The 10,044-nt window shown below is 40.3% G+C and overlaps 1 pseudogene; it reads right to left on the reverse strand.

Moving 5' to 3' along the window:
* Positions 1-7,497: 7,497 nt before the first annotated feature.
* LOC143560193 (secreted RxLR effector protein 161 pseudogene) lies at positions 7,498-8,259 on the reverse strand (annotated as a pseudogene).
* Positions 8,260-10,044: the final 1,785 nt, after the last annotated feature.

The raw sequence follows: 10,044 nt of genomic DNA on the forward strand, positions 1-10,044 counted from the left end.
TGACGTCGAACCCTTTTGCTACACTTCGTTGGAACAAATACAAGCAGCTCAGTCCCGAACAACCTTTCAGAACCAAATCCGCTTTCCCACAGAATAAATCAAACCTTGGTTAAAACCTAACTCATTCAACCCGTGTAAAAAACAAACTTTAAATCAAACCTACTCGTTCAACCCAAATAAAAATACGAACTCTAAATTGAACCGTTTTGTTAAATCCAACAATAATGACACCCAACCTTCTTGAACAAATAATAAAAACAAACTACATATATTTTTTTCTTTAAATTCCTCCGCTGCAAATCAAAAATTCTTCTTTTCTTTAAAACCACCTTTTGGTAAAGTGTGCAAAGCTTATTAATCCAAAACAAATATGTTTGACTTATGTGGCGCCTCTTTCCAAAAGCATAAACCACCGGAAACTGGTTTCCGAGTTTGCTACGGCACGGACTCCGATCAAAAGAAGTTTGTTTTTGTTCAATCGGATGTTCAAAAAACCATTCAGCGAGAAGTTTGTTTTTGTTCATTTATCTAATAAACAAGCGAACATGAACAATTTTTTTTACACATTTAGTTAAACGAAACAAAGTGTGAATACGTATCTCATTCGTTTATTTATGTTATTGAGCGTTTGTTCACTTAAACTTGTTTATGTTTGTGGTTTACGTTTGTTTAAGTTCGTCCGATTACACTTGTTAGTATATTCATGTAACACTTTTTGGCCCATCACAACTTAATCTAGTTATTATAACCTTTTAGGCCAAAAAAACATTATTTTTCACATTACTGTTAACTGGTTTAGCTCAGTCATGTTCGTTCATCTATGTTCAATTATGTTTGTTCGTTTACGTTTGTGTATTGTTCATTTATACTGTCAATGAACAAACATGAACGTATTCATTTTTAAACGAACGAACACGAGCAAGTAAACCTTGTTCGTTTAAATGTTTAATTGTTTGTATTTGATTGTTCGTTCGACTAAAAGTAAACGAACATGAACACACGATTGTTTACGGGCCAACATACAAGTGAGAAATCAAAAACCATAGACAAACTTGTAAAGGGCCTGTTATAACAATCGGTTCGATTAATACTATTATGTATTTGGAGCAGCCCAGGAATCATGTTATTAATAATCAGTCTGAGTCAAAGCCATGTTCCTCTAAAGCTACTATCTATAGAAGATGGAATGATTCTAAAAGATTTCAGTCATCTACTTTATCGAAACAAAAAAGTGGATTTTATCGAGCAATTTAACGAAAAGCTTCTCGTTAAGCAAGACAAGGAGAATCTCCAGATTCTTGATGTATGTTCCGTATTTCACTTCCTTACCATTTTGATGGCGTGGCGTTTATTCACAAATCGGCAATATATTCGGATAGGTGTGCAATGCTGAGGTGAAAGTTGGAAACACTGAGTTTATGACTCCGTCAGCGTTTATTTTCCTGTACGAGAATCAGTTGTTTCTAACATTTAGAAACCAAACTATTTCGGTTTGGAACTTTCAGGGGGAACTTGTGACATCATTTGAGGATCATATTTTATCACATCCAGATTGCAATACTAATTAATAGGTAATATTTATATTTGGTTGGCGCGGAACTAATTCCCACGTCTTATTTTTAATGAGGGCATCAAATTCAACATTCATTACTTAGCGCCATTCCAGTGTGGACAAGGCAAGTTTAGGATTTCGAGGTAGAGGTACGGGGTAATGGACGATATTTACTTCCTTTTATTAGCCTTATTGTTAGCCTATTTTAGTGCCTTAATTATCTGTTTCCTTCTTGACCCCTATGATTATATAAAGGGTGTCCTTTTTCTGTTTAATCGAATAACATAAGAATTCACAATATACCATAATAATAACAAAATTATTATGGTATCAGAGCCTCCTTGAGATCCTCTATCAAAAATTCAAAACAGAAAACCTTACCATGGTTGACGACAAGGATGACGCCGGGAAAAACCAAAAAAACCCCACCGCTAACTCCGCTGCAATTCAAGCTTCTTTATCAACCAAACAAAACCGAAGCAAAGAAAAACAAACCAAATCAAAGGCAGCCTGTGTAGAAAATGAAACGAGTCCCATACCTGGATTGAACGATGAACAGTATCAACAATTCATAAAGCTGAAGCAAGGAAGAAATTAAGGAGGAAGGTGAGCCGGCCGCTAATATTGCAAGTAATGTGAACAAGACGGGTAAGTGGATAATATATTTGGGTGCAACCGAACATTTTATTTACGACCACTCGTCGCTTACTAATTTTAAAAAAAGAGGTTGTGAATTTCCTGTTACTATACAAAACAGGACCACCATACCCGTTGAAGGTCGTGGTGATCACACATTACCGAACGGGATGATTATCAAAAATGTTCTTTAAGTGGATAATAGATTCAGGTGCAACCGAACATTTTATTTACGACCACTCGTCGCTTACTAATTTTAAAAAAAAGAGGTTGTGAATTTCCTGTTACTATACCAAACGGGACCACCATACCCGTTGAAGGTCATGGTGATCACACATTACCGAACGGGATGATTATCAAAAATGTTCTTTATGTCCCGGATTTTCAGTGCAATTTACTTTCCATTAGCAAAATATCAAACGACTTACAGTGTGCTGTCACGTTGTTTCCAAACTTTTGTGTCATGCATGATCTTCGTTCGAAGGAACTGATTGGAACGGGTGAATGTTCCAAGAGACAAGAAATGATGGTGAATGCTAACACGTGGCACAAAAGATTAGGTCATGTGTCTATTTCCAAACTTTCTCATGTTGGTTTTATTAAGGATTCTTCCTTGAACTCAAAGCATGTGTGTGATTCTTGCTTTAAGGCAAAGTTTACTAGATTACCTTTTTCGATTAGCACTTCGAAAACTAGTGCTTGTTTTGAACTCGTTCATTGTTATGTGTGGGGAAGGTACCGAACACCCTCTTTCACGAAAGCTAGATATTTCCTCACCATTGTTGATGATTTTAGTTGAGCCGTATGGGTCTTTCTTCTTAAACACAAGTATGAGGCTAGCACTCGACTACTTGAGTTTCATAAAATGGTGCAAGTTCAATTTGAAAAGAATATAAAGAGAATAAGGTGTGACAACGGGGGGGAATTTATGTCAAACAAGATGCTTGAATTTTATGCTAAAGAGGGTATTATGTTGGAAACTACATGTCCACACACACCCCAACAAAATGGTGTGGTGGAACGAAAACATCGACATCTCTTAGAGACGGCTAGGGCTTTGAAGTTTGAGGCGAATCTCACCACTCATTTTTGGGGAGAATGCGTCTTGACGGCAACTCACATCATAAACCGACTCCCGTCCGATGTCATTGATGGCAAGACACCTTATGAGTTGTTATACAACAAGAGCCCTAATTATGAATACTTAAAGGGTTTTTAGGTGTCTTGCTTATTATCAAAGCACGGAGACAAAAGGCGACAAGTTTGAAATGAGAGGGAGACCCGGAATATTTTTAGGTTACCCACCGAGGACAAAGGGCTATAAAATTTATGACTTTCAACACAAAAGAATTATTGTTACAAGGGACGTCAAATTTGAGGAGGATAATTTTCCCTTCAAAAATGTTGACCCACCAAAGAATGAAGAAGAAATTTTTATTTAGCCACAATGTTGGGATCATGAACCCACTGTTGATGCCATCGAAACAAAGTTAAACAATGTTCCATTGCAAGAAGATCCAACCATTAATTCTGATAATACTGAAAGCCCAAGCCCAGAAACATATGATGAGCCCACTGTTGTTTCTCAAAACATTGACAGCCCATCCACAGAAGCCCAAACTGGTTAAGAAGCCCATTCCAGCCCTATTGCTGATGGCTGTCATGATGGGCCGGATACTTCCGAACAGGTCAATCTCCCTGAGCCAACTTCCATGTCTTTTGAAGATGGCCTACCTAATTCAGAACGGCCCAAACGTAATCGTACTATACCAACGTACTTGAAAGACTATAACGTGAAGCTCCCACCATCTTTAGACCAAGAACATTCACCTTCCAACTCCAATCAAGAACCCTCTACGGTACACCCTTTGGCACATTACGTTTCATATGATAATTTTTCTAACTCACACAAGGCTTTCTTGTCGGTCATTACCTCCAATAATGAGCAAAAATTTTTTGGTCAAGCCATTCATAATCCAAGATGGGTTGATGCCATGAAAGCTGATATGCAAGCTCTCGAACAAAATGAGACTTGGACGTTAGAAGAATTGCCACAAGGGAAACAGGCCATCGATTCGAAGTGGGTATACAAAATAAAGTATAATCCAAACGGAGACATAGAACGATACAAGGCACGCCTTGTTGCAAAGGGTTTCACTCAAATGGAAGGTGTTGACTTTCATGATACCTTCGCACCCGTTGCAAAGTTAGTCACCGTTCGAAGTCTCTTAACCATTGCGGTTAAACGAGGTTGGCACACACATCAAATTGATGTAAATAATGCTTTTTTGCATGGTGACCTGCATGAAGATATTTACATGAAGATCCCGCAAGGGTTTAGAAGAGAAGGCGACAACCGTGTTTGCAAACTTAAGAAGTCTCTTTATGGACTTAAACAAGCTTCGAGGAATTGGTACCAAAAATTCACCACTTCTGTACAAAGCCTCGGTTTCATACCTTCAAAGGCCAGCCACTCTTTGTTCCTTTTCAAAAGGAAAGGTGTTTTCCTTGCCGCTCTCATTTACGTTGACGATGTCATCATCACGGGAAATGACACAAAAAAATACAAGAAGTTAAAACCTTCCTTGACAGAACGTTTAGTATCAAAGATCTAGGGCCTTTAAAATTTTTTCTTGGCATTGAAGTGGCTAGAACTACACAAGGGATGGTCCTCAGTCAACGAAATACACGTTGGACAATCTAGAAGATGCTGGCATGACAGTTGTCGCCCCAGCTCGTTCCCCATGGAACAGAACTTAAAACTAGATAAGTGTGAAGAAGAAGCTCATGTGGATGCCAATCAATATAGGAGACTTGTTGGGAGGTTACTTTACTTGCAAGCAACCCGACCCGACATAGCGTATTCCGTTAATATCCTCAGTCAATTTGTCGGTGATCCGAGAGTAAGCCATCTCGAGGCAGCAAACCGCATCCTTCGGTACTTAAAAACCACACCAGGACAAGGAATTCTTTTTACGAAGAGTGGGGGAACAAATCCTATGGTTTATTGTGATTCTGATTGGCTCGGATGTCCCATGACAAGAAGGTCCAGAACCGGATACTTATTACTCCTTGGAGGAACCCCTATATCGTGGAAATCAAAAAAATAATTAGTCGTTTCTCGCTCGTTCGCCAAAGCTGAGTACCGTGCCATGGCCTCCACAGTATGTGAAATCCTATGGATGCGATGGTTGCTTACCGAATAAGAAATACCATGCACCGGTCCTACTCAACTCTTCTGTGACAACCAAGCTCCTAGACACATCGCCAATAACCCGGTTTTCCATGAGCGAACCAAACACGTTGAGATGGACTGTTGTTTTGTCAGAGAACGGGTCGAATCCAAAGAAATTCTTCCTATGACGATAAACACAAAGGAACAACTTGCAGATACTTTCACCAACCCGCTAGGGACTCAAGACTTTCAAACTCTTCTTGACAAGTTGGGCATCATCAACCTCTACATGCCAACTTGAGGGGGAGTAATGGATGATATTTACTTCCTTTTCTTTGCCTTATTGTTAGCCTATTTTAGTGCCTTAATTATCTGTTTCCTTCTTGACCCCTATGATTATATAAAGGGTGTCCTTTATTCTGTTTAATCGAATAACATAAGAATTCACAATATACCATAATAATAACAAAATTATTATGGGGGAGGTAGTGTTGAGATTGAATGGTTGTCGTGGTTTTAGAATACCGTCCATCGATCGCGTTTGAATGGTACGGTGCGCGGGAGTCGGATGAGTCTGTTGAGGCTGTGACCTTAGGAATGGAGGGTTGTTTGGGGCGGTGAGAGTATGTTTGAGTGATAGGGTGAGTAGGTTGGGGTGAAGGATGGTGGGCCATGGGGGTTCTGTATATGCAGAGGGTGAGAGAGGGTTAGGTTGAGATGAGGATTGTGATAATGGATTGTGATCAACATGTTCCCAATGGGTTGGGTGTATGTTGTCGGTCATAAATTTATAAGATTGAAGAGAGGGATGGGTGACATTTTTGAAGGGGGAAAATTTTTCATCAAATTGTACGTGACAACATATAATTATTGTATTAGTGCATGTACCAAGGTTGCTCCGGGGGGTAAAGCGATATAGTATGTAGAGCTTGGTCTATGTCGGTCGGTGTGTATCCCATGGGATATGCCTGAGCCGGTCTCGGACCTAATATTCTCTGACCCGTGTTCGAAGTGGGTGGTTTGTTTGAAGTCGGGTAGGGACATGGTGGTGTGGCTGCCCACTGTTGCCAAGTTGGTTGAAGTTGAGGAGCGTTTGACCACTACCACAAGAATGGAGCCCATGGAACGTACCCGAGCTGTTGAAACGGGCCGCGTTCCCGATCAGAATACCAACGGCTACGTCCTCGTCCCCGGCCGTGGGCCCGACCCCGTCCACATCATTGCTGCTGCTGTTGAAGTGTTCCTGGCGGGTGGAGGGGTCTTGCTGCTGTTGTTGGTCCGGTTTCCCAGAAACCGCGAGGTCTTGGCCGACCAGTTGAGAAGATTGCAACGCCTGTTCCTGTCGTTTAGTTTCTTCCCCACAAAGCTTTGACCCGATGGTATTAAAATCCGGAAGAGGTTCGGTGTTCCGGATGATGGAAGCGATAGTGGCATATTGTTCCGATAAACCCCCGAGAACCTTAAGAACCAATTGAGTGTTTGAGAGTGGCACGTCAACGTTTGAAAGCTGATCGGCAAGGACTTTTATTTCCTGGCAGTATGATGCCATGTCTTTGAACGATTCGAGTCGTGTATTGGTGAGTTTCGACTGAAGGTGGAGAGCTCGGGAGATCTTGTTGTCGTGAAACAGGTTCTCTAGCGCGACCCATGCTTCGAAGGCTGTAGAGTTTTTCTTCATTATTGTTTGAAGGAGATCGATTGAAATCGTTCCATAAATCCATTGTAAAACAATGGCGTCTAAGCGTTTCCATTTATCGGAACCCGTGTCTTTATCGGCTGTGGATTTATCTTTGTCGGCTACGGATCCGGAGGGGGAAGAAGATGCCGTGGGCCGTGGTTGAAGATGGTCATCAACCAAATAGGCAGTGCAATGAATCCGAAAAAGTTCGGACCATGTGTTGTATTGAGCGTTTTCATTGTCGAGGGTTATCGGGACGAAGTTTTTGATGTTTGTAAACAAAATTGTTATAATATTGGTACCCAATTACAACAAAGGGTTATGACAATTATTTATATGCAGTAAAGCTATTTTGAGGCCTCATATCATGCCATCAATTAAGCATGCCAATATGGTAACTACATAATATAAACTAGTAGACATGAGGATATTATGCATGATATCTTTTACTCCCCCTCAAGTTGGAGCATGGAGATCCGTAATGCCCAACTTGGCAAGTAAGGTACGGAAGCGGTTTGTGCCCAACGGCTTGGTTAATAGATCTGCAAGTTGCACTTTTGAGTCAATTTTCATGGTTTTTATTTCTTTCGATTCCACACATTCCCTAACAAAATAACAGTCCATCTCAACATGTTTGGTTCGCTCGTGGAACATGGGGTTGGTGACTATATGTCGGGCCGCTTGATTATCACAAAACAATTGTGTCGGTGCATCTTGGAAAACATCTAGTTCTTTTAAAAGCCATCGCATCCATAAAATTTCGTTTACCACAGTCGTCAAAGCTCGGTATTCGGCTTCGGCCGATGATCGAGAGACGACTGATTGTTTCTTTGATTTCCAAGAGATGGGGGCGCCTCCCAAGAGTAATATGTAACCCGTTCGTGATCTCCTAGTATACGGACAACCAAGCCAGTCCGAGTCGCAATAGGTGATAAGACTCATTCCTCCTTTCTTTGGTAGCAGTATCCCTTGACCAGGAGTGGCCTTGAGATATCTTAAAACTTGGTACGCGGCTTCTAAATGACTCTCCCGGGGGTCGCCGACAAATTGACTTAAAATGTTTATGGCGTAAGCGACATCAGGTCGTGTGGCTTGGAGGTACAGGAGTCGACCAATTAGCTTCTTGTATTGATTAGCATCGACTCTTGGTTCTTTGTCACATTTATCCAATTTCAAGTTTTGTTCCATTGGAAACGGGCTCGGGTGACAACCCGTCATTCCCGTGTCTTGAAGAGTGTCCAAGATATATTTTCGTTGGCTTAGTACTAGTCCCTCGTTGGTCCAGGCTACTTAGATGCCCAAGAAAAACCTTAAGGGATCTAGATCTTTGATGCTAAACTTTTGATCGAGAAAAGTCTTGAATTTTTGTATCATATTTAGGTCGTTACCAACCATTATGACATCGTCAACATAGATTAAGGCAGCAATGAACAAACTCGGTGTTTTGAAGAGGAACAACGAGGGGTCGGCTCTAGTTTGTTTAAAGCCGATTTCAAACAAGGAATTAGTAAATTTTTTATACCAATTTCTCGGTGCTTGTTTAAGTCCATATAGTGATTTCTTAAGCTTGCAAACTCTATTATCGTCACACTTCCCAAACCCTTGAGGAATCTTCATGTAAACTTCCTCATGAAGATCTCCGTGTAAGAAAGCGTTATTAACGTCGAGTTGATGAATATGCCATCCTTTCTTCACGGCAACAGCTAATAAGCTTCGAACAGTAACCAATTTCGCTACTTGTGCGAAGGTTTCATGGTAATCTATCCCTTTTGTTTGTGTGAATCCTTTTGCAACAAGGCATGCTTTGAATCTTTCAATATCACCATTTGGTTTATACTTTATCTTGTACACCCATTTTGAATCAATAGCATGTTTCCCCTTTTGGTAATTCCTCAAGGGTCCAAGTTCCATTTTCTTCAAGTGCCTGGATTTCTTTCTTCATGGCATCTCTCCATTTTGGATTTTTTACGGCCTGTTGAAAATATTTTGGCTCATAATTGGAAGTTATGGCCGCCAAAAAAGCTTTATGATTAGTAGTAAACTTATCATAAGAACTATAATGTGCTAATGGATGTACCGTTGAGGACCCTTGATTAGAGTTGGATTGCTCGTGGTCTATAGATGGGGTAATTGAACTTCATAATCAACGAGATGCTTGGGCCGAGATCTGTTTCTCCTTTCTTTAGGTGGTTCTATATTCACAGAACTGGGCTCAGTAGGTTCGCAAATTACTTCCGGGCTTGATATTATATTTTGGGCTGGACTTGAAACATGATTATGAGTATTTGGGCTGCTAATTGGGCTGGTGGAGTTTGGTTGCTGGGCATTAAAATTCGTAGGTGTATCTTGGTGTTGGCTAGGCCTATCAGACACATGGTCTTCGGTTTCAAGAAAAGGATTAATATCAGGAGTGTGTGATTGGGCCATAATTTCCTCATTTGACACATTACTGTGTTGTTTTGTTTCATGTTAAATTTCTTCATCCCACCATTTTGGAGGAACAAAGATTTGTTCGGCCTCGACTTTTTCATTTTTAAAAGGGAAAAAATTTTCTATAAATTTGACATTTCTAGAGACTATAATTTTGTTTTGTTTGCCATCATTTATTTTATACCCCTTTGTGCCACGAGGGTAACCCACAAAAATTCCCGGTTTACCCCTTTCTTCAAATTTATCGCCTCTCGTTTTTATGCTCTTAAAATATGCAAGACAACCAAAAACCCGCATGTGTTCATACTCGGGTTTTTGTTTATATAAAATTTCATAGGGGGTTTTGTTTTCAATGACCTCTGATGGTAAACGGTTTATTATATATGTGACGGTCAATATGCATTCACAACCTTGTGGGTAGGTTAGACTCGAAACGTAAGGCTCGTGCAATTTCTAAAAGATGTCAATGTTTTCGTTCCATTACACCATTTTGTTGTGGTGTATGTGGACACGTGGTTTCCAAAATGATTCCTTCTTTGGAATAAAAACCAAGCATGTGATTTGATGTGAACT

Source organism: Bidens hawaiensis, unplaced genomic scaffold (genome assembly GCF_021521415.1).
Source record: "Bidens hawaiensis isolate Kalapana, Puna unplaced genomic scaffold, B.hawaiensis_p1.1 tig00001143_1, whole genome shotgun sequence".
Lineage (NCBI taxonomy): Eukaryota > Viridiplantae > Streptophyta > Magnoliopsida > Asterales > Asteraceae > Bidens > Bidens hawaiensis.